We start from the raw sequence: 23,699 nt of genomic DNA on the forward strand, positions 1-23,699 counted from the left end.
CTCTCAGTATTTCTCCTTTGCTCAGCTACAAGTGCATATCATGAAGAAGTTAAAACTAACAGGTTCCCTTTCCTTTCCAGGTAAGGATTACCCAAATTACTTTACTTTCCTGTTTTAACTGTGCTGATCATGGCGGTATTATCCCCTCTCCATCTCCCTATCTTCTTACATTTTTATTGGAAATAAGTTCTGAACCCTTGTCTCCATTCCTTTCATGATTTTCTTTAACTGCCTAAGCTTCCCTTAACATTTAATTTTTACTGAGGGTGACTATTCACCTTCCCTTTTTGTTATATTCTGAACAAAGACTGACCATAGAAGCAGTCTCAGGCAGTAGTAGAATGATTGTGTGATAGTACAAAAGATATATATCCAGAAGAACTGTTAGTGAAAGAAAAAAAAAAAAAAAGACTATGAAATGCTCAACTTGAAGGTTTGAAAAGGTCAGAAATTCTAGGTCCATCCGTGTTGCTGCAAATCATACTAAGTGAAGTAAGTCAGACAAGAAAGAAATATCATATGGTATCACTTATATGTGAAATTGAAAAAAATGGTACAAATAAACTTATTTACAAAACAGAAAGAGTCACAGAAGTAGTAAACAAACTTATGGTTACCAAAGGTGAAGGGGGGTGGGAGGGATAAATTAGGAGATTGAGATTAACATATACACACTACTATATATAAAATAGATAACTAATAAGGACCTACTGTATAGCACAAGGAAATCTAGTCAATATTCTGTAATAACCTATATGGGAAATAAATCTAAAAAAGAGTGGATATATGTATATGTACACCGGATTCACTTTGCTGTACACCTGACACTAACACAACATCGTAAATCAACTATGGTCCTATATATATATATATATATATATATATATATATATATATATATATATTCTCCAATTAAAAAAAATATATATATAGGTGTATTTTTGACAAGTCCAAAAAAATAAAAAAAAAGGACGGAAATTCACCTTCACTTTTAATGGTTAAGATTAGAAAAGCCTCATATTTACAAGTAAAAGAGTAGTTTTTTCCAGTTCTTCCTAAGTCTAACCTTGCTAAGTGAAAATTTCACCCCAAACTCATTATCTGTGCACCACACAGGGACATTGTTTTGCATACAAGTCACCCTAGCTTTTATTCATAGGGTTTCATGTACTGTCTGCTGATTGTTTTATGTTTGTTGACTGTCCCATCAATGAGACTGTAAACTACTATGTACCTAGAGTTGAATCAAATTACTATGTATATTGAAGAATCCTTGTATCCCTGGGATAAATCTCACTTGATCATGGTGTATGATCCTTTTCATGTGTTGTTAGATTCTGTTTGCTAGTATTTTGTTAAGGACTTTTGCATCTATGTTCATCAGTGATATTGTCCTGTAATTTTCTTTTTAGTGTGATATCTTTGTCTGGTTTTGGTATCAGGGTGATGGTGGCCTTGTAGAATGAGTTTGGGAGTATTCCTTCTTCTGCAAATTTTTGGAAGAGTTTGAGAAGGATGGGTGTTAGCTCTTCTTCAAATGTTTGATAGAATTCACCTGTGAATCCATCTGGTCCTGGACTTTTGTTTCTTGGAAGGTTTTTTTTTTTTTTTTTTTTTTTTTTTTTTTTTTTTTTTTTCAGTATGCGGTCCTCTCACTGTTGTGGCCTCTCCCATTTTGGTGCACAGCCTCCGGACGCACAGGCTCAGCGGCCATGGCTCACAGGCCTAGCTGCTCCGCGGCATGTGGGATCTTCCCAGACCGGGGCATGAACCCGTGTCCCCTGCATCGGTAGGTGGACTCTCAACCACTGTGCCACCAGGGAAGCCCTCTTGGAAGGTTTTTAATTGCAGTTTCAATTTCATTACTTGTAATCAGTCTCTTTATATTTTCTGTTTCTTCCTGGTTTAGCCTCAAAAGGTTGTACCTTTCTAAGAATTTGTCCATTTCTTCCAGGTTGTCCATTTTATTGGCTTATGGTTGCTTGTAGTGGTCTCTTATGATCCATTGTATTTCTGATGTGTCAGTTGTAATTTCTCCTCTTTCATTTCTAATTTTATTGATTTGAACGCTATCCTTTTTTTTTTCTTGATGAGTCTAGCTAAAGGTTTATCAATTTTTTTTCTTTTCAAAGAACGAGCTTTTAGTTTCATTGATATTTTCTATTGTGTTCTTCATTTCTATCTTATTTATTTCTGCTCTGATCTTTATGATTTCTTTCCTTCTACTAACTTTGGGTTTTATTTGTTCTTCTTCTAGTTGCTTCAGATGTAAAGTTAGGTTGTTTATTTGTGATTTTTCTTGTTCTCTGAGGTAAGATTGTATTGCTATAAACTTCCCTGTTAGAAATGCTTTTGCCACACCCAATAGGTTTTGGGTGGGTGTGCTTTCATTTTCATTTGTCTCTAGGTATTTTTTTATTTGATTTCCTCGTTGATTTCTTCAGTGATCCTTTGGTTGCTTAATAGCATATTGTTTACCCTCCCTGTATTTTGTTTCTTAGTTTTTTTCTTGTACTGGAGTCCTAAGTTCCTTGTGTTTTGGTCATAAAATATGCTTGCTACATTTTTAATTTTCTTAAATATACTGAGGCTCACTTTGCGGCCCAGCATGTGATGAGTCCTGGAGAATGTTCCATGTGCATTTCAGAAGAATGTGTATTCTGTTGTTTTTGGATGGAATGTCTTATAAATATCAATTATGCCTATCTGCTCTACTGTATCATTTAAAGTTTTTGTTTCCTTATTTATTTTCTGTCTGCCTGATCTATCCATTGGTGTAAGTCAGGTGTTAGAGACCCCCACTAGTATTGTGTTACTGTAGATATCTCCTTTTATGGTTCTTAGCATTTGCCTTATGTATTGAGGTGCTCCTATTTTGGGTGCATAAATATTTTTAATTGTTATGTCTTCTTCTTTGATTGATACTTTGATCATTGTGTAGTGTCCTTCCTTGTCTCTTACAACAGTCTTTATTTTAAAGTCTAGTTTATCTGATATGAGTATTGCTACTCCAGGTTTATTTTCATTTCGATATTCATGGAATATCTTTTTCCATCCCCTCAGTTTCAGACTGTATGTGTCTCTGGGTCCAAAGTGGGATTCTTGTACACAGCATGTATATGGGTCTTATTTTGGTATCCATTCATCCACTCTGTGTCTTTTGGTTGGAGCATTAATCCATTTACATTTCAGGAATTATGGATATGTATGTTCTTATTACCATTTGTTTTTTTATTTGGGGTTTTTGTTTTCGTAGGTTTTCTTCTTCTCATGTGTTTCCACCCTGGAGAAGTTTCTTTAGCATTTGTTTTAAAGCTGGTTTGGGGGTGCTGAATTTTCTTAGCTTTTGGTTGTCTTTAAAGCTTTTGATTTCTCTGTCAAATCTGAGTGACAGTCTTGCTGGGTAGAGTATTCATGGTTGTAGGTTTTTCTCTTTCATCACTTTAAGTATATCCTGCCACTTCCTTCTGTACTGCAGAGTTTCTGCTAAAAAATCAGCTGATAACCTTATGGGATTCCTTTACATGTTATTTTTTGTTTTTCCCTTGTTACATTTAATATTTTTTTCTTTGAATTTTTTTAACATCTTTTTTGGAGTATAATTTCTTTACAATGATGTGTTAATTTCCGCTTTACAACAAAGTGAATCAGTTATACATATACATATGTTCCCATATCTCTTCCCTCATGTCTCCCTCCCTCGCACCCTCCTTATCCCACCCCTCTAGGTGGTCACAAACCACCTAGCTGATCTCCCTGTGCCATGCGGCTATTTCCCACTAGCTATCCACCCTATGTTTGGTAGTGTATATATGTCCATGCCACTCTCTCACTTTGTCACAGCTTACCCTTCCCCCTCCCCATATCCTCAAGTCCATGCTTTATTAGGTCTGTGTTTTATTCCCATACTATCCCTAGTCTCTTCATGACATTTTTTTCTTAGATTCCATATATATGTGCTAGCATATGGTATTTGTTTTTCTCCTTCTGACTTACTTCACTTTGTATGACAGACTCCATGTCCATCCACCTCACTACAAATAACTCATTTTCATTTCCTTTTATGGCTGAGTAATATTTCATTGTATATATGTGCCACATCTTCTTTATCCATTCATCTGTTGATGGACACTTAGGTTGCTTCCATGTCCTGGCTATTGTAAATAGAGCTGCAATGAACATTTTGGTACATGACTCTTTGAATTATGGTTTTCTCAGGGTATATGCCCAGTAGTGGGATTGCTGGTTCGTATGGTAGTTATATTAGTAGTTTTTTAAGGAACTTCCATACTGTTCTCCATAGTGGCTGTATCAATTTACATTCCCACCAGCAGTGCAAGAGTGTTCCTTTTTCTCCACATCTAGACTTTTTGATAATGGCCATTCTGACCGGTGTGAGATGATATCTCATTGTAGTTTTGATTTGCATTTCTCTAATGATTAATGATGTTGAGCATTCTTTCATGTGTTTGTTGGCAATCTGTATATCTTCTTTGGAGAAATGTCTATTTAGTTCTTCTGCCCATTTTTGGATTGGGTTTTTTCCTTTTATGATATTGAGCTAAATGAGCTGCTTATAAATTTTGGAGATTAATCCTTTGTCAGTTGCTTCATTTGCAAATATTTTCTCCCATTCTGAGGGTTGTCTTTTGGTATTGTTTATGGTATCCTTTGCTGTCCAAAAGCTTTTAAGTTTCATTAGGTCCCATTTGTAAATTTTTGTTTTTATTTCCATTTCTCTAGGAGGTGGGTCAAAGAGGATCTTGCTGTGATTTATGTCATAGAGTGTTCTGCCTATGTTTTCATCTAAGAGTTTGATAGTGTCTGACTTTACATTTGGGTCTTTAACCCATTTTCAATTTATTTTTGTGTATGGTGTTAGGGAGTATTCTAATTTCATACTTTTACATGTACCTGTCCAGTTTTCCCAGCACCACTTATTGAAGAGGGTGTCTTTTCTTGTATATTTTTGCCATCTTTATCAAAGATAAGATGACCATATGTGTGTGGGATTATCTCTGGGCTTTCTATCCTGTTTAATTAATCTATATTTCTGTTTTTGTGCCAGTACCATACTGCCGTGACTACAGTAGCTTTGTACTATAGTCTGAAGTCAGGGAGCCTGGTTCCTCCATTTTTCACTCTCAAGATTGCTTTGGCTATTCGGGGTCTTCTGTGTTTCCATACAAATTGTGAATTGTTTTGTTCTAGTTCTGTAAAAAATGCCAGTGGTAGTTTGATAGGGATTGCATTGAATCTGTAGATTGCTTTGGGTAGTAGAGTTATTTTCACAATGCTAATTCTTCCGATCCAAGAACATGGTATATCTCTCCATTTGTATCATCTTTAATTTCTTTCAATAGAGTTTTATAATTTTCTGCATACAGGTCTTTTGTCTCCTTATGTAGGTTTATACCAAGATATTTTATTCTTTTTGTTGCAATAGTAAATGGGAGTGTTTTCTTAAATTCACTCTCAGATTTTTCATCATTAGTGTATAAGAATGCCAGAGATTTCTGTGCATTTATTTTGTATCCTTCTACTTTACCAAATTCATTGATTAGGTGTAGTAGTTTTCTAGTAGCATCTTTAGGATTCTCTATGTGCAGTATCATGTCATCTGCAAACAGTAACAGCTTTACTTCTTCTTTTCCTATTTGGATTCCTTTTATTTCTTTTTCTTCTCTGATTGCTTTGGCTAGAACTTCCAAAACTATGTTGAATAAGAGTGGTGAGAGTGGGCAACCTTGTCTTGTTCCTGATCTTAGTGGAAATGGTTTCAGTTTTTCAGCATTGAGGATGATGTCAGCTGTGGGTTTGTCATATATGGCCTTTATTATGTTCAGGAAAGTTCCCTCTATGCCTACTTTCTGCAGGGTTTTTATCATAAATGAGTGTTGAATTTTGTCAAAAGCTTTCTCTGCCTCTATTGAGATGATCATATGGTTTTTCTCCTTCAGTTTGTTGATATGGTGTATCACGTTGATTGATTTGTGTATATTGAAGAATCCTTGCATTCCTGGAATAAATCCCATGTAATCACGCTGTTGGATTCTGTTTGCTAGTATTTTGTTGAAGATTTTTGCATCTATGTTCATCAGTGATATTCGCCTTTATTTTTCTTTCTTTTTGACGTCTTTGTCTTGTTTTGGTGTCAGGGGTATGCTGGAATCATAGAATGAATTTGGAAGTGTTCCTATCTCTGCTATCTTTTGGAAGAGTTTGAGAAGGATAGGTGTTAGCTCTTCTCTAAATGGTTGATAGAATTCACCTGTGAACTCATCTGTTCCTGGGCTTTTGTTTGTTGGAAGATTTTTAATCACAGTTTCAATTTCAGTGCTTGTGATTGGTCTGTTCATATTTTCTATTTCTTCCTGGTTCAGTCTCGGCAGCTTGTGCATTTCTAAGAATTTGTCCATTTCTTCTAGGTTGTCCATTTTATTGGCATACAGATGCTTGCAGTAATCTCTAATAATCTTTTGTATTTCTGCAGTGCCTGTTGTTACTTCCCCTTTTTCACTGCTAATTCTATTGATTTGAGTCTTTTCCCTTTTTTTCTTGATGAGTCTGGCTAATGGTTTATCAATTTTGTTTATCTTCTCAAAGAATCAGCTTTTAGTTTGATTGATCTTTGCTATTGTTTCCTTCATTTCTTTTTCATTTATTTCTGATCTGATCTTTATGATTTCTTTCCTTCTGCTAAATTTTGTTGTTGTTGTTGTTCTTCTTCTTTCTCTAATTGCTTTAGGTGCAAGTTTAGGTTGTTTATTCGAGATGTTTCCTGTTTGTTTCTTAAGGTAGGATTGTATCTCTATAAACTTCCCTCTTAGAACTGCTTTTGTTGCATCCCATACATTTTTTGTCATCGTGTCTCTATTGTCATTTTTTTCTAGGTAATTTTTGATTTCCTCTTTGATTTCCTCAGTGATCACTTCATTATTAAGTAGTGTATTGTTTAGCCTCTGTGTGTTTGTATTTTTTACTGGTCTTTTCCTGTAATTGATATCTACTCTCATAGCATTGTGGTTGGAAAAGACACTTGATATGATTTCTATTTTCTTAAATTTACCAAGGCTAGATTTGTGACTCAAGATATGATCTATCCTGGAGAATGTTCCATGAGCATTTGAGAAAAATGTGTATTCTGTTGTTTTTGGATGCAATGTCCTATAAATAACAATTAAGTCCATCTTGTGTAATGTATCATTTAAAGCTTGTGTTTCCTTATTTATTTTCATTTTGGAGGATCTGTCCATTGGTGAAAGTGGGGTGTTAAAGTCCCCTACTATGATTGTGTTACTGTTGATTTCCCCTTTTATGGCTGTTAGTATTTGCCTTATGTATTGAGGTGCTCCTATGTTGGGGGCATAAATATTTACAATTGTTATATCTTCTTCATGGATCAATCCTTTGATCATTATGTACTGTTCTTCTTTGTCTCTTGTAATAGTTTTTATTTTAAAGTCTATTTTGTCTGATATGAGAATTGCTACTCCAGCTTTCTTCTGATTTCCATTTGCATGGAGTATCTTTTTCCATCCCCTCACTTTCAGTCTGTAAGTGTCCCTAGGTCTCAAGTGGGTCTCTTGTAGACAGCATATATATGGGTCTTGTTTTTGTATCCATTCAGCCAGTCTGTGTCTTTTGGTGAGAGCACTTAATCCATTTACATTTCAGGTAATTATTGATATGTATGTTCCTATTACCATTTACTTAATTGTTTTGAGTTTGTTCTTGTACATCTTTTCCTTCTCTTGTGTTTCTTGCCTAAAGAAGTTCCTTTAGCATTTGTTGTAGAGCTGGTTTGGTGGTGCTGAACTCTCTCAGCTTTTGCTTTTTTGTAAAGGTTTTAATTTCTCCATCAAATCTGAATGAGATCCTTGCTTTGTAGAGTAACCTTGGTTGTAGGTTTTTCCCTTTCATCCTTTAAATATGTCCTACCACTCCCTTCCGGCTTGCAGTTTCTGCTGAAATATTATATGTTAACCTTATTGGGTTTCCCTTGTGTGTTATTTGTAGTTTTTCCCTTCTTGCTTTTATTATCTTTTCTTTGTATTTAATTTTTGACAGTTTGTTTAATATGTGTATTAGCATGTTTCTTCTTGGATTTATCCTGTATGTGACTCTCTTTGCTTCCTGGACTTGATTAACTATTTCCTTTCCCATATTAAGGAGTTTTTCAACTATAATCTCTTCAAATGTTTTCTCAGTCCCTTTCTTTTTCTCTTTTCTTCTGAGACCCCTATAATTCGAATGTGGGTGCATTTAGTGTTGTCCCAGAGGTCTCTGAGACTGTCCTCTGTTCTTTTCTTTCTTTTCTCTTTATTCTGCTCTACAGTAGTTATTTCCACTATTTTATCTTCCAGGTCACTTATCCGTTCTTCTGCCTCAGTTATTCTTCTATTGATCCCGTCTACAGTATTTTTAATTTCATTTATTGTGTTGCTTGCTTCCTCTTTATTTCTTCTAGGTCCTTGTTAAATGTTTCTTGAATTTGGTCTATTCTATTTCCAAGACTTTGGATCATCTTTACTATCATTACTCTGAATTCTTTTTCAGGTAGACTGCCTATTTCCTCTTCATTTGTTAGGTCTTGTGGGTTTTTACCTTGTTCCTTCATTTTTCTGTCTTTTCATTTTGCTTATCTTACTGTGTTTGGGTTCTCCTTTTTGCAAGCTGCAGATTTGTTGTTCATGTTGTTTTTGGTGTCTGTCTCCAGTGGCTAAGGTAGGTTCAGTGGTTTTTGTAGGTTTCCTGGTGGAGGGAACTAGTGCCTGTGTTCTGGTGGATGAGGCTGGATCTTTTCTTTCTGGTGGGTAGGTCCACGTCTGGTGGTGTGTTTTGGGGTGTCTGTAGCCTTATTATGATTTTAGTCAGCCTCTCTACTAATGGATGGGCCTGTAGTCCTGTCTTGCTTGTTGGGCATAAGGTGTCCAACACTGTAGCTTGCTGGTAGTTGTGTGAAGGTCTTTCTTGGTGTTAAGATGGAGATCTCTGGGAGATTTTCACGGTTTTATATTATGTGGAGCTGGGAGGTCTCTCGTGGACCAATGCCCTGAAGTTGGTTCTCCCACCTCAGAGACACAGCCCTGAGGGCTGGCTGGAGCACCAAAAGCCTTTAGTCCACAAGACTCAGAATAAAAGGGAGAAAAAATAGAAAGGAAGGAAGGAAGGAAAGAAGGAAGGAAGAAAGGAAGAAATGTAGAAAGGAAAGAAGGAAGGAAGGTAGAAAGGAAGGAAAGAAGGAAGAAAGGAAGGTAGGAAGGAAGGTGGGAGGAAGAAAGGAAGGAAGATAGAAAGGAAGAAAGAAGGAATGAAAGAAAGAAAGATAAAATAAAGAAGGATAAAATAAAGTTATTAAAATAGAAAATAATTATTAAGAAGCAAAATTTTAAAAAGTAAAAAAAGAAAAAAAAAAAAAAAAAACTCAGACAGTCAGACCCCTAGGAGAAATTGTGAAAGCAATGCTGTACAGTCAAAAGCTCACAAAGTAACACACACATATACACTCACAAAAAGAAAAAGGGGAAATTAATAATATAACTTCCTCCTCAAATCCACCTCCTCAACTTGGGATGATTCGCTGTCTATTCAGGTATTCTACAGATGTAGGGTCCTTCAAGTTGATTGTGGAGATTTAATCTGCTGCTTCTGAGGCTGCTGGGAGAGACCTCCCCCTCTCCTCTTTGTTTGCACAGTACCTGAGGTTCAGCTTTGGACTTGGCCCCACCTCTGAGCGTAGGTCACCTGAGGGCATCTGCTTTTTGCTCAGACAGGACAGTGTTAAAGGAGCAGCTGATTTGGGGGCTCTGGTTCACTCAGGCCGGGGGGAGGGAGGGGTACAGATGTGGGGCGTGCCTGCGGCTGCAGAGGCCAGCATGACTGTGGCGCGCATTGCTCTCTGAGGAATGCGCCATTAAGACCCTCATAAGCCTCAGGGCTCGATTGTACTCTCCTTGGTATGCATCCTGGACTTTATGGTATGAATGTAAAAAAGGAGATGGCCTTTGGCCAGATCGCTCCAGAGACCTGCTCAGTTACTGGGAGTCCCTGGTTGTTCCCTACAGCTAGGAAAAGCAACCCTGGAGGGGAAGTCTGTGCCTTTGTGGAACAAGCAATAAACCCGCTGATGCAGATATGATGGCGACTAGCCGAGACAGAAGCCCAGTTCTATAGAAAAATGTCTATGCAAAGTCCCTGCTTCAAAATGTCTATGCAAAGTCCCTGCTTTACAATGTCTATACAAAGTCCCTGCTTTACAATGTCTATGCAAAGTCCCTGCTTCACAATGACTATGCAAAGTCCCTGCGTTAGGGGTATATATATGGCTATGCTTTGCTATTAAATTTGCCTTGCAACCATCAGTTGTTTGTGCCCTTCTGATCCCATACCTTGGTGCTTTCCTTTCCCTACCCCCTCTCATTGATTTTTGCTGCACTTTGAGGACCCGCCGCGGCTGGCAGCAATCTTCTTCTTAGCTGAGGATTACCCAAGGAACAAACCTCTGAGAAACTGTATTTCTCCTTGTTAAAGGAAGACATAGGGAAATTGAAAGTTTGAGGAACATAGATGTGTCCTTCTCTCTAGAGAATGTGTTGGCACACTTTTTCTTTGATGAGCCAGAGAGTAAATATTTCAAGCTTTTTGGACCATATGGTTTCTGTAATAATTACTCAAGTCTGCTGTTGTAGTATAGAATCAGTGAAATAAAGTAAGTACAAAATAAGTATGGATGTGTTCTAATAAAACTTTATTTACAAAAACATGTTTCAGGCTGAACTTGGACATTGGGCCATAGTTTGCTGACCCCTAGTTCAGAGTAAAATTATACATGAGTATATCCCCAATTCTTGGAACACCCTCTGGGACTATTTTGTTATTGTTGAAAGACTAACTTTTGTACAACAATGTATTTTTCTTCCTCATAATGAAAAATGCAATTTCAGAAAACCTTGATTAATGAATTTGAACATTCCTTGAATTACAGAAGAGGAAGATAATGAGCTCTTCTTTGTTTCAGAGAAAATCTGCCTCCTCTCTCACTTGGCACAAAGCTACAGTTTTCTAAAACAAACCTGGAGATTAGAGAATGGGGAAAATCTCCATGCTTCACAGAGTAGTCAGTCCCATGCTGAGCATAGTCATTTCCTAGTCAGTGCAAGGGAAAAAGTTTAAAGTGTATAGGTTCTATAAACTTAATTCTGTTAACAAATTTTATTTTAATATTATTTCAGTATCTCATCCGGAAACTGAAAATGATGAATCTAAGAGCACTGAGTCATCTTCTTTGACAGGTAACTGCCTCCAAATCTCACATCCCAAGTGAAAACTCTTAGACCTCTAGTGCTGTTAGAAGGTATTTCCTTCAAAACCTAGAAATTCTATGTTCTCAGTCAGTTTTCATCTTTGGAAATAAACTTCAGAATAGAACATTGATCCATAATTTTTTTTTTTCATTCCACCTCAGAATCTGAAAATGAAAGTGAAAAAAGTAGAGATGAGGAAAAAGTTGAATCAGCCCAGGCATTGGCTCTCCCTCCAACAGGTAACTGCCCCCAAACCCAGTGGCTCATGGGAACCCTCATTCATTACTTGGGGTAAGGCAGCTGTAGAATGTCCCTACATTATAGTGGAAAGACCACTGAACTGAGGCTCAGAAAATCTGTCTTATTTCTCTCCTCTGCACCTAACAAAGTTCCTTAAAAGTAAGGTTAGAATTTACACCCCTGTTATTCAATTCTCCTAAGAATGTAGAAGTTGAAAATGAAGATTATGAAACTGAGAAGAATGCTAGATTGTCCCAGGTATCTGTTCTAACTATGATAGATAATATCATGGGCACATAATGGCATTATTAGAGCAAAGACAGATAAAGAAACTCCTTATGGTGTAGTGGAAAGAGAACTGAAGTAAAACCCAAGAAAACTGTAATGCTGAGCCCATCACGGTCACTGATTAACCATATTTGCTGGTATAACCAACATTTCTAAGACTCACATTTTTAAATGGAGTTGATAACATCTTTGAAAGGAATCATAAAACATCAAAGATATAGGCAACTACCAACTGCACAAAACAGAATAAGGATGTGATTAAGAAAAACACATTTAAAAAAACAGCATGGGCCACACATACTATGTGGTCACCAAAGAATTTGTTGAATTATTGGGCCACATTAAAGAACCATAGCATCCAGAAAAAGGGTAATGATAGTATTGTCTTCTGAGTACTATATTTTAAAAAGTTACAGAAAAACTTACAAAATGAATAAAAACTGTCATCTTTATTCCTTGTTATATCCATTCATACATTATATATTCATATACTAATTGAAAATCTACAGTATGCTATTTTAATTACTGTGTTTATAGCAGTGAGCAAGGTAAAGTTACTGCTTTCATACAGTGTAGTGAGGGCAGATATATAGTAAACTCTCAAAAAATAAACAGCATAATTTAAGGGGATGTACATAAGAAAGAGGATTAAACCATAGAAAGCGATATTGTTGTTGAGGGGAGGGGTACACATGAGTCAGGGTGAACAGTTATGAGAACTCTTTTGAGATTATATTTCAGTATATACCTGAACAATAGGGAGGGAATTGTGCCAAACTTTAAGGCAAAAACATTCCATGGAAAGAGGAAACAAGAACAAGGGCTGTGAGTCAGGAATGGTCTTGTCATGTAAAAGGGAGATAGAGAAGACTGATCTGGTGGGGAGTAGGAAAAGAGGGGGATATGGGTGCAGGAGCTGTCAGACAGACTGGGATGGCCATAGCATGTGGGGTCTCTGAGAGAATGCAAAACAATTTGGATTTTATTTGCAATACAAAGCCTTTGGAAGTTTTTGAGTAGAGGAGTGATAAACATAAAATAGAAAATCTACTTGTAAGCTATTTAAGTGTTTCAGTTAAGAGACAATAGCTTTTAGGCTGGAGTTGCAGTAATACAGATGATAACAAGTGGTTATATTTGGGATCTACGTTGGAGATAGAGTCAACAGAAACTGCAGATTGATTGGATATGGGCTAATGAAAGAGATGAAGAATTTGTAGAGACATGAATAGACCTAGAGGCTGTCATACAGAGTGAAGTAAGTCAGAAAGAGAAAAGCAAATATGGTATATTAACACATATATGTGGAATCTAGAAAAATGGTACAGATGAATCTGTTTGCAAAGCAGAAATAGAGACACAGATGTAGAGAAAAAATGTATGGACACCGAAGTGGAAAGAGGGAGGTGGGATGAATTGGGAAATTGGGATTGACATTTATACACTAACCTGTATGTATTTTATACTAATATGTATAAAATAGATAACTAATGAAAACCTGCTGTATAGCATAGGGAACTCTACTCAGTGCTCTGTGGTGACCTAAATGGGAAGGAAATCCAAAAAGAGGGGATATATGTATGTATATAGCTGATTCACTTCACTGTACAGCAGAAACCAACACAACATTGTAAAGCAACTACACCCCAACAACAAAAAAATAGAAAAAAAATGATTCTAAGTTTTGTGCTCAGCAACTGGGTGAAATATGTCAATTCCTGAGAGAGAGAAAACTTGTGGTTTAGAGAAAACGGGAGAAACCTATTTGTAGAAGAAGACAGTATCAGAAGTCCTTCTTTGTAAGTTTAGTTTAAAACACATTACATCCAAGAGAAAATGTTGAATAAACAGGTGATGTACAATTGAGGAATTCACAGAGAGATGTTGGTACCACCTAGAAGAGGCCATCTAGGGAGAGATGTTGATAGAGAATAACAGAGACTCTAATATAGAATAATCCAACTTTTGGAAGTTTGGCAGAAGAGGAAAAGTTAGCAATGAACACGGACAGATTTAGAAAGAGTAGCTGGAAAATGCAGGATCACAGAAGCTTAGAGAACATTTTTCAAAAAAGATGTGTTCAACCATGCTAAATGCTAAGAAAACAACAAATAGTCAGTGGTAACCTTGGTAAAAGGTATTTTGCTTAAGTTGTGAGGATAATAGCCATTTTATGCATACAAGAAAAAAAAAATCAGAGTTCAAAACATGAAAATAGTGAAAATAGACAATGCCTTTAATGACTGTGCTGAGAAGTGGAGCAGAGAAATGGGACAATAGATGGAGGGGAAACAGAGTCAAGGAAATGTGTTTTTAAAAATAAATTAAGATTCTAATATGCCAACGGGGATAGCATAGAAGGGAGAGAGGTAGAAATTGATGCTATAGAAGATAAGCCTGAATAAATGCTTGAGTAAAGTTCTTCTGTGTGAGAGGGAAAGGGACTCATAAGGAGTGGTATCATGCTTAGATCAGAGGAAGAACATCTTTCTTTTTCGTAGGAGGGAAAGAACAGAAGGTGGGTAGAGATACACGTAATTTGATGAATTTGTTGATTAAAAGGATGAAATTGTTCCTTTTTTTTTTTGATGCAATAATGTTATTTATTTATTTTAAAATATATAACTATTCTTTTTCAAATTATTTTCTTATTTACGTTGTTAAATAATACTAAGCAGGTCTTCTCTGGTGGCACAGTGGTTGAGAGTCTGCCTGCCAATGCAGGGGACATGGGTTCGTGCCCTGGTCCTGGAAGATCCCACATGCCGTGGAGCAGCTAGGCCCATGGGCCATGGCTGCTGGGCCTGCGCATCCGGAGCTTGTGCTCTGCAACAGGAGAGGCCACAACAGTGAGAGGCCCACGTACCGTAAAACAAAAAAACCAATACTGAGCAGAGTTCCCTGTGCTATACAGTAGGTCCTTGTTGGTTATCCATTTTAAATATAGCAGTGTGTACATGTCAGTCCCAAACTCCTTAACTCTCCCTCTCCCCCACACTTCCCCCATTAACCAAAATATTGTTCTATAATATATGTATATATATTTATTTATTTATTCTTACTTTTCTTATTGGAGTATAGTTGATTTTAAAAGTTGTGTTAGTTTTACTGTCAGAAACTAACAAAGTGAGTCAGTTATACATACACATATACTCACTCTTTTTTAGTTTCTATTCCCATACAAGTCATTACAGACTATTTTGTTTTGTTTTGTTTTGTTTTTTTGCCTTTTTTTTTTTTTCATTACAGACTATTGAGTACAGTTCCCTGTGCTATAGAGTAGGTTCTTATTAATTATTTAGTCTATATATAGTAGTGTGTACATATCAATCCCAAACTCTCAATTTATCACTCCCCATCTCTCAATTTATCACTCTCCATCACTCAATTTATCACTCCCCACTCCTTTCTACCCTGGTAACTATAAGTTTGTTTTCTACATCTGTGACTCAAGTTCTGCTTTGTAAATAGGTTCATTTGTACCATTTCTTTAGATTCCACATATAAGCAATATCATATGATATTTGTTTTTCTCTGTCTGACTTATTTAACTCAGTATAACAATCTCTAGGTCCATCCATGTTGCTCAAAATGGCATTAATTCATTCTTTTTTATGTGTGAGTAATATTCCATTATATATATGTACCACATCTTCTTTATCCATTCCTCCATCCATGGACATTTAGGTTGCTTCCATGTACTGGTTATTGTAAACAGTGCAGCAATGAACATTGGGGTGCATGTATCCTTTCCAGTTATGGTTTTCTCCAGATATATGCCCAGGAGTGAGATTATTGGATCATATGGTAACTCTCTTTTTAATTTTTTAAGGAATCTCCAGACTGTTCTCCATAGTGGCTGTACCAATTTACATTCCTGCCAAGAGTGTAGGAGGGTTCCTTTTTCTCCACAATCTCTCCACTATTTATTGTTTGTAGATTATTTAATGATGGCCATTCTAACTGGTGTGAGGTGATACCTCATTATAGTTTTGGTTTGCATTTCTCTAATAATTAGTTAGAGACATCTAACACATCTTTTAATGTGTCTTTTGGCCATCTGTATGTCTTCTTTGGAGAAATGTCTATTTAGATCTTCTGCCCATTTTTTTATTGTGTTTTTTTCTTTTTTGATATTGAGCTGCATGATCTGTTTGTATATTTTGGAGATAATCCCTTGTCAGTTGCTTCATTTGCAAATATTTTCTCCCATTCTGTGGGTGTTCTTTTCCTTCTGTTGATGGTTTCCTTTGCTATGCAAAATATTTTAAATTTTATTAGATCTAATTTGTTTATTTTTGTTTTTATTTTCATTACTCTAGGAGGTGGATCAAAAAACATCTTGCTGCAATTTATGTCAGAAATTCTTCTGCCTAAGTTTTCCTCTAAGAGTTCTATGGTGTCTGGTGTTACATTTAGGTCTTTAATCCATTTCGAGTGTATTTTTGTGTACGGTGTTAGAAAATGTTCTAATTTCTTTCTTTTACATATAGCTGTCCAGTTTTCCCAGCACCACTTATTGAAGAGACTGTCTTTTCTCTATTGTATATTCTTGCCTCCTTTGTCATAGATTAGGTGACCATAGGTGCCTGGGTTTATCTCTGGACTTTCTATACTCCTCCATTGATCTATATTTCTGTTTTTGTGCCAGTAACATACTGTTTTGTTGACTGTAGCTTTGTAGTATTATCTGAAGTCAGGCGCCTGATTCCTCCTGCTTTTTTTTTTTTTTTTTTTTTTTTTTTTTTTTTTTTTTTTTTTCTCAAGATTGCCTTGGCTCTTTGGGATCTTTCATGTTTCCCTACCAACTGTAAAATTTTTTGTTCTAATTCTGTGAAAAATGCTATTGGTAGTTTGATAGAGATTCCATTGAATCTGTGGATTACTTTGGATAGTACAGTCATTTTCACAATAGTGATTCTTCCAATCCAAGAACATGGTATATCTCTCCATCTGTTTGTGTCATCTTTGATTTGTTTCATCAGTATCTTATAGTTTTCTGAGTGCAGTTCTCTTGCTTCCTTAGGTATGTTTATTCTTAGGTATTTTATTATTTTTGATTCGATGGTAAATGGGATTGTTTCCTTAATTTCCTTTTCTGATCTTTTGTTGTCAGTGTATAGGAATGCAAGTGATTTCTGTGTATTAAGTTTGTATCCTGAAACTTTACCAAATTCATTGATAAGCTCTAGTAGTTTTCTGGTAGCATCTTTAGGATTTTCTATGTATAGTATCATGTCATTTGCAAACAGTGACAGTTTTACTTCCTCTTTTCCAATTTGGATTCCTTTTATTCCTTTTTCTTTTCTGATTGCTGTGGCTAGAACTTCCAAAAATATGTTGAAGAGTAGTGGCAAGTGTGGACATCCTTGTCTTGTTCTTGATCTTAGAGGAAATTCTTTTGGTTTTTCACCATTGGGAATGATGTTTGTTGTGGGTTTCTGGTATATGGTCTTTATTATGTTGAGGTAGTTTCCCTCTATGCCCACTTTCTGGGGAGTTTTAATCATAAATCGGTGTTGAATATTGTCAAAAGCTTTTCCTGCATCTATTGAGATTATCTTATGATTTTTATTCTTCGTTTTGTTAATGTGGTGTATCACATTGATTGATTTACATATGTTGAAGAATCCTTGCATCCCTCAGATAAATCCCACTTGAACATGGTGTATGATTCTTTTAATGTGTTGTTGGATTCAGTTTGCTAGTGTTTCATTGGGGATTTTTGCATCTATGTTCATGAATGATATTGACCTATAATTTTCTTTTCTTGTGATGTTTGGCTGGTTTTGGAATTATGATGATGGTGGCCTTGGAGAATGAGCTTGGGAATGTTCCTTCCTCTGTGATTGTTTTTTGAATAGTTTAAAGAGGATAGGTGTTAATTCTTCTCTAAATATTTGATACAATTCACCTGTGAAGCCATCTAGTTCTGGTCATTTGTTTGTTGGAAGTTCTTTAATCACAGTTTCAATTTCAGTCCTTGTGATTGGTCTGTTCATATTTTCTATTTTTTCTGGTTCAGTCTGGTTCAGTCTTGTATCTTTTTAAGAATTTGCCCATTTCTTCAAGGCTATCCATTTATTGGTATAAGGTTGCTTTTAGTAGTCTCATATGATCCTTTGTATTTCTCTGGTGTCCATTGTAATGTCTCCTTTTCCATTTCTACTTTTATTGATTTGAGTCCTCTCCATTTTTTTTCTTGATGATCAGGCTAAAAGTCTATCAATTCTGTTAAAAATTGAACCAGATTTTAGTTTCATTGATCTTTGCTTCTGTTTTCTTCATCTCTAATTTATTTATTTCTGCTCTGATATTTATGATTTATTTCCTACTACCTTTAGGTTTTGTTTGTTCTTCTTTCTCTTGTTGCTTTTGGTGTATGGTTAAGTTGTTACGATTTTTCTTGTTTCCACAGGTAAGATTGCATTGCTATAATTTTCCCTCTTAGAACTGCTTTTCTGTGTCCAATAGGTTTTGGATCATCATTTTTTGTTGTTGTTGTCATTTGTCTCTAGGTATTTTTTAAATTTCCTCTTTGATTTCTTCAGTGATTCATTGGTTGTTTAGTAACATACTGTTTAGGCTCCATGTGTTTGGGTTTTTTACAGTTTTTTTCATGTAATTGATCTCTGTTGTGTTTGGAAAAGATGCTTTATATGATTTCAATTTTCTTAAATTTACTGAGGCTTGATTTGTGTCCCAGCATGTGATCTATTGTGGAGAATGTTTCATGTGCACTTGAGACAAAAGTGTATTCTGTTGTTTTCAGATGGAATTACCTATAGATATCAGTTAAGTTTATCTGGCCTAATGTGTCATTTAAGTCTGTGTTTCCTTACTAGTTTTCTGTCTGGAAGATCTGTCCTTTGGTGTAATTGGGGTATTAAAGTCACCCACTATTATTGTATTACTGTCATTTTCCCCTTTCATGGCTGTTAGCATTTACCTTACATACTGAGGTGATCCTCTGTTGGGTGCATATACATTTACAATTGTTATAATTTCTTCATAGATTGATCCCTTGATCATTATGTAGTGTCCTCTTTGTCTTTTGTAAGAGTCTATTTTAAAGTCTATTCTATCTGATATACATATTGCTACCCCAACTTTCTTTTTATTTCCATTTGTGTGGAATGCCTTTTTCCATACCCTCACTTTCAATCTGTATGTGTCCCTAGGTGTGAAGTGGGGTCTCTTGTAGACAGTGTATATATATATATATATATGGGTCTTGTTTTTATATTCATTCAGCCATCTATATCTTTCAGATGGAACATTTAATCCATTTACATTTAAGGTAATTATTGATATGTATGTTCCTATTGCCATTTTCTTAATTGTTTTGGGTTTGTAGATTTTTTTTTTCCCTTCCTCTCATGTTCTCTTCTTTTGTGATTTGATGACCATCTTTAGGGTTGTGTTTGTGTTGATTTTTCTTTTTTATGTGTATATCTATTGTAGTTTTGGGGTTTGTTGTTCCCTTGAGGTTTTGATTTAGTACTCTATATATGTACAAGATTGTTTTAAGTTGCTGGTCTCTTTCTTGCCTATAGAAGTTCCTTTAGCATTTGTTGTAAAGCTTGCTTCATAGTGCTGGATTCGTTTAGCTTTTGCTTGTCTGTAAAGCTTTTGATTTCTCCAACGAATCTGAATGAGAGACCTACTGCTTAGAATATTCTTGGTTGTAGGTTTTTCCCTTTCATTGCATGAAATATATCATGCCACTCCTTTCTGGCCTGCAGAGTTTCTGCTGAAAAATCAGCTGATAACCTTATGGGGATTCCCTTGTATATTATTTGTTGCTTTTCCCTTGTTGCTTTTAATATTTTTTGTTTGTCTTTAATTTTTATCAGTTTGATTAATATGTGTCTTGCTGTGTTCCTCCTTGGGTTTATCCTGTATGGGATTCTCTGCACTTCCTGGACTTCAGTGAGTGCTTCCTTTCTCATGTTAGGGAAGTTTTTTCTACAATCTCTTCAAATACTTTCTCAGGCCCTTTCTCTTTTTCTTCTCCTTTGAGACCCCTATAATGCAAATGTTGGTGCATTTAATATTGTCCCAGAGGTCTCCGAGACTGTCCTCATTTCTTTTCATTCTGTTTTCTTTATTCTGTTCTTGGCAGTGATTTCCACAATTCTGTCTTCCAGCTCATTTATTCATTCTTCTACCTAAGTTATTCTGCTCTTTATTCCATCTAGTGTATTTTTCATTTCATGTATTGTATTGTTCATCTCTCTTTTTTAAATCTACTAGTTCCTTGTTAAATATTTCATGTATCTTCTCAATCCATGCCTCAACTCTTTTTCTGAGATTTTATATCATCTTTACTATCATTACTCTGAATTATTTTTCAGGTAGATTGCCTATCTTCTCTTCATTTAGTTGTTCTTGTGGGGTTTTATCTTGTTTCTTTATCTGGGACATACTTCTCTGTCATCTCATTTTGTGTAACTTTCTGTGTTTACAGTCTCCTTTCCACAGGCTGAAGGATCTAGTTCCTCTTGTTTCTGGGGTCTGCTCCCTAGTGTGTGAGGTTGGTCCAGGGGCTTGTGTAGGTCTCCTTGTGGAAGGGGCTGGTGCCTACCATCTCACAGATGGACCTGTGTCTTGTCCCTCTGATGGGCAGCACCATGTCTAGAGGTGTGTTTTGAGGTAGTTGTGAGCTCAGTACAACTTTAGGCAGCATGTCTTCTGATGGGTGGGGCTATTTTCCTACCTTGGTTGTTGTTTGGCATAAGACTTTCCAGCTCTGGGGCCTAAAGTTTGTTGGATGGGGCCAAGTTTTGCTGCTGAAATGTGGATGTCTGGGAGATCTCACTCCATTCAATATTCCCTGGGGTTTCTGCTACCAGTTTCCTTGCCCTCACAGTGAGTGATAGTTAACATCTGCCTTCTCAGGAGACCCTTTAAGACCCCTAGGTAGTTGTAACCTGGGTTCCTATGGAGGTACTGCTTTGTACTATGTCCCACCAAGAGTGGAGTCTCTTTTTCCCCCCAGTGCTGTGGAGCTCTTGCACTCACGCCTGCTGGCTTTCAAGACTAAAATGCTCTGGGGCTTCTTCCACCCAATGCAAGACCCTCAGTCTCTATTGGAGGGCTATTTTATGTGGAACCTCTATGTGTAGCCTGCATGGGTTTAATATTTTTTGGTGCAAGGGTTGTTTTTAATATAGATGTCTGCCACCTCCTTCCTCACTGTATGATGGCTGTTATTCTCTTTATAGGAGGTGTGACTGATGTTGTAGTGTCCAGAGCCTGCACTGGAAATTGAGCAGGGCCTCCCCTTTGACCTGTGGTTGCTACTTCCTTGCCAGAGGTGGGGTCTTCTCCCTAGTTGTTGGAAGAGAGGTCCCCACATCTGTTTCTTAGCTGTGCTTCTGATTTGTAGTTTGAGGTAGGCAGGATTGCAGTACTCCTACTGGGAAGGAGACCACTGAGTATTCCTCCTCTGGAGCTGTTCACCTATGGGTGTACTCTGCTGTGTCACTTTTCACCCATTGTGAGAGCTCTCAGATTACACTGTTGTTGGCACTGCTTTCAGCTCCACCTTAACTGTGGGGATGCCAGCCACTGGCCCTGGTATCTCTCAGATGTTTTTTCACCAGACCTCCAGCATAGATCCACTGAATTCAGGTCCCAGGATTGCAAGTAGTCATGGATCTGGACCTACTGTGGGTGCTATGGGGGCAGCTCTGAATCAGCCTGGCCCAAACCTTATGTATATGTTCCCACAAAGTCTACAGATGCTAAAGCTAGGTCTGTCTTGGCTGTGGGAGCACATGTTGCCCATTCAGACATTTTGTAGGTACTGAGATTACAAGGCTGGTCACGGGGGTGTCAGTTGAATCATCACACAGCTGTGAGGGGAGATTTGAGTTTTTCCTCCTTAGTTGCATGTTCCCTGTGGCTCAGCTGTGGTTTCAGTCCCACCACTGCATGTGGGCCACCCACAGAGGTCTGCTCCTGAGTCTTCTCTGGAGCACACGAGTCTGCCCTGGTGGGGAGGGAGCTTGGATGCAGCACTGAGGCCAGGGTCACAAGAGCCCTGGTGGGGATGGGCATGCAGTAAGCCAGTGGTCCTAAGCATGAGGGAGCTGGCCTGGGGAGGCTGCAGATAACATATGGGGAGAAAGGCTGCAATGGCATCTCCACCCCTTGTCACTTAGCCTTGGCACTTTGCTTCTACAGCAGTCCAGGTTTCCTCCACAAGAATTCCTGGTTGTGGATTTCCTCACTCCTGTCCCCTCAAGCTGTCTCCTTGCAGCCAACAACAGTCCTTTCCCTGAGTTTGCCCTCCAAACACCATGTTCCAACACCCAGGCCCTGTGCACACAAGTGGACACACATCTCAGGCTGGGGCATGCAGGCCTGTGGCACAGACTGTCTGTGTAGGTCTCACTCTGTCCTGCCTGCCACAGACCAGTTGCGGCACTCTCTTCTGACAGCCTCAGAAGCTCCCCTTTTGTCCCAGCTGATCTTCCCACAGGTGAGGGTGATTCCCTGGATGCAGGAACCTCTCCTCTCCTTCAGCTCCCCAACCCAGGCATGCCATTCCCATTCTGCTTCCTCTCCTCTTCTTTTTCCCTTCTCCTTTCCTTCATCTGACCCAGTTATGCGGGGATCTTTCTTGTTCTTTTAGGTGCCTGAGGTCCTCTGCTAGTGTTCAGCCAGTGTTCTGTGAGAATTTTTCCATTTGTAGATGTATTCTTGATGTATTTGTGGGGAGAGGTGAGCTCCATCCACATCCTCCTACTTCTCTGCCATCTTGATCTCCATCAATGATATTCTTATGCAAAAATATTAGAAGGAATAGAAGGTTTGTTACCTAAGGGAAAATGTGAACCAGGGGATACTTGGTAGCTATTTTCAAGTATGAGGAGATAACTATTCATTAACAAGCAGTCATAAACTTTTAATCTGTGCCAGGTATCATTCTAGATACTGGGAATACAAAGATTAAAGACATCTTCCCTGTCTTAATTATGCTTATAGTACAGTAAACACAATTAAGATAAAAATAATTATTTATATGGGGCATTTACATAAAATAGTAGAAACATAGGGAAAGATATATTGAAGTCATGGGAGAATTCATGGGCTTACAGGAAGAGGAATTAGATGTTTTTTCTGTATGTTCCCAATGAGGAAAATATATACCGGTGCTTAGAAAGTTCACACTTTATGATTCTCAGAACTGTTCAAGAATGCCTTACAATGTTGTAAGTACACAGTTAGTGGAGTTATTTCAGAGAGTGGTAATAATAAAGTAGGCATATAGTCAGCAGAGTTAAAATATCTGAACAATGACCTTATTAGGCAAGATGAACATTAGGCTTCCTTCCCAATCTTAGATATCATGCTTATGTGAGTCTAGTGTGTTGGGTCTGAGAAAGCAATCAAAGTTTTGACTACTAACAAAAACAGAAATTTATGGTGGGTTCAGTTAAAAGCAGAAAGCAGAAAGCAAAAGAATTCAAGATTTGTGTTTTAGTCTTTTTAAATATGAAATGATTTTCTTATTATATTAAACTTTGTGGTGGGCTGGCAGTAAGCATTTCTGGAGAATGAAAGCCCAGTCAAAAGATCTGCATGACTTCATGGCAGTGCATGCTACTGTTTAATGAGCTATTTTTTCTCTTTTAGCTCCTCAGGAAACACAGGTTTCCCAGCCCGGGAAGTTAAAACTTTGTCCTGATCCTTTCCATACACTGAAGACAACAAAAGCAGATCAGGTGATATGCTTCGGAAGATCTTCCATTTAAACAAGATACTGGGACTTACTTAGTTTTAGTTCTTGTTACAAACGTCCTAAGATCAGACCAAAGGCACAGGATGTTATTTAATCATGTTATCTACTTAACT

The 23,699-nt window shown here is 37.2% G+C and overlaps 1 pseudogene; it reads left to right on the forward strand.

Annotated features, from left to right (window-relative positions):
* Positions 1 to 40: 40 nt before the first annotated feature.
* Positions 41 to 23,699, forward strand: part of LOC131760315 (caspase-12-like) — a 38,790-nt pseudogene continuing 15,131 nt past the window's right edge.

Source organism: Kogia breviceps, chromosome 7 (assembly GCF_026419965.1).
Source record: "Kogia breviceps isolate mKogBre1 chromosome 7, mKogBre1 haplotype 1, whole genome shotgun sequence".
Lineage (NCBI taxonomy): Eukaryota > Metazoa > Chordata > Mammalia > Artiodactyla > Physeteridae > Kogia > Kogia breviceps.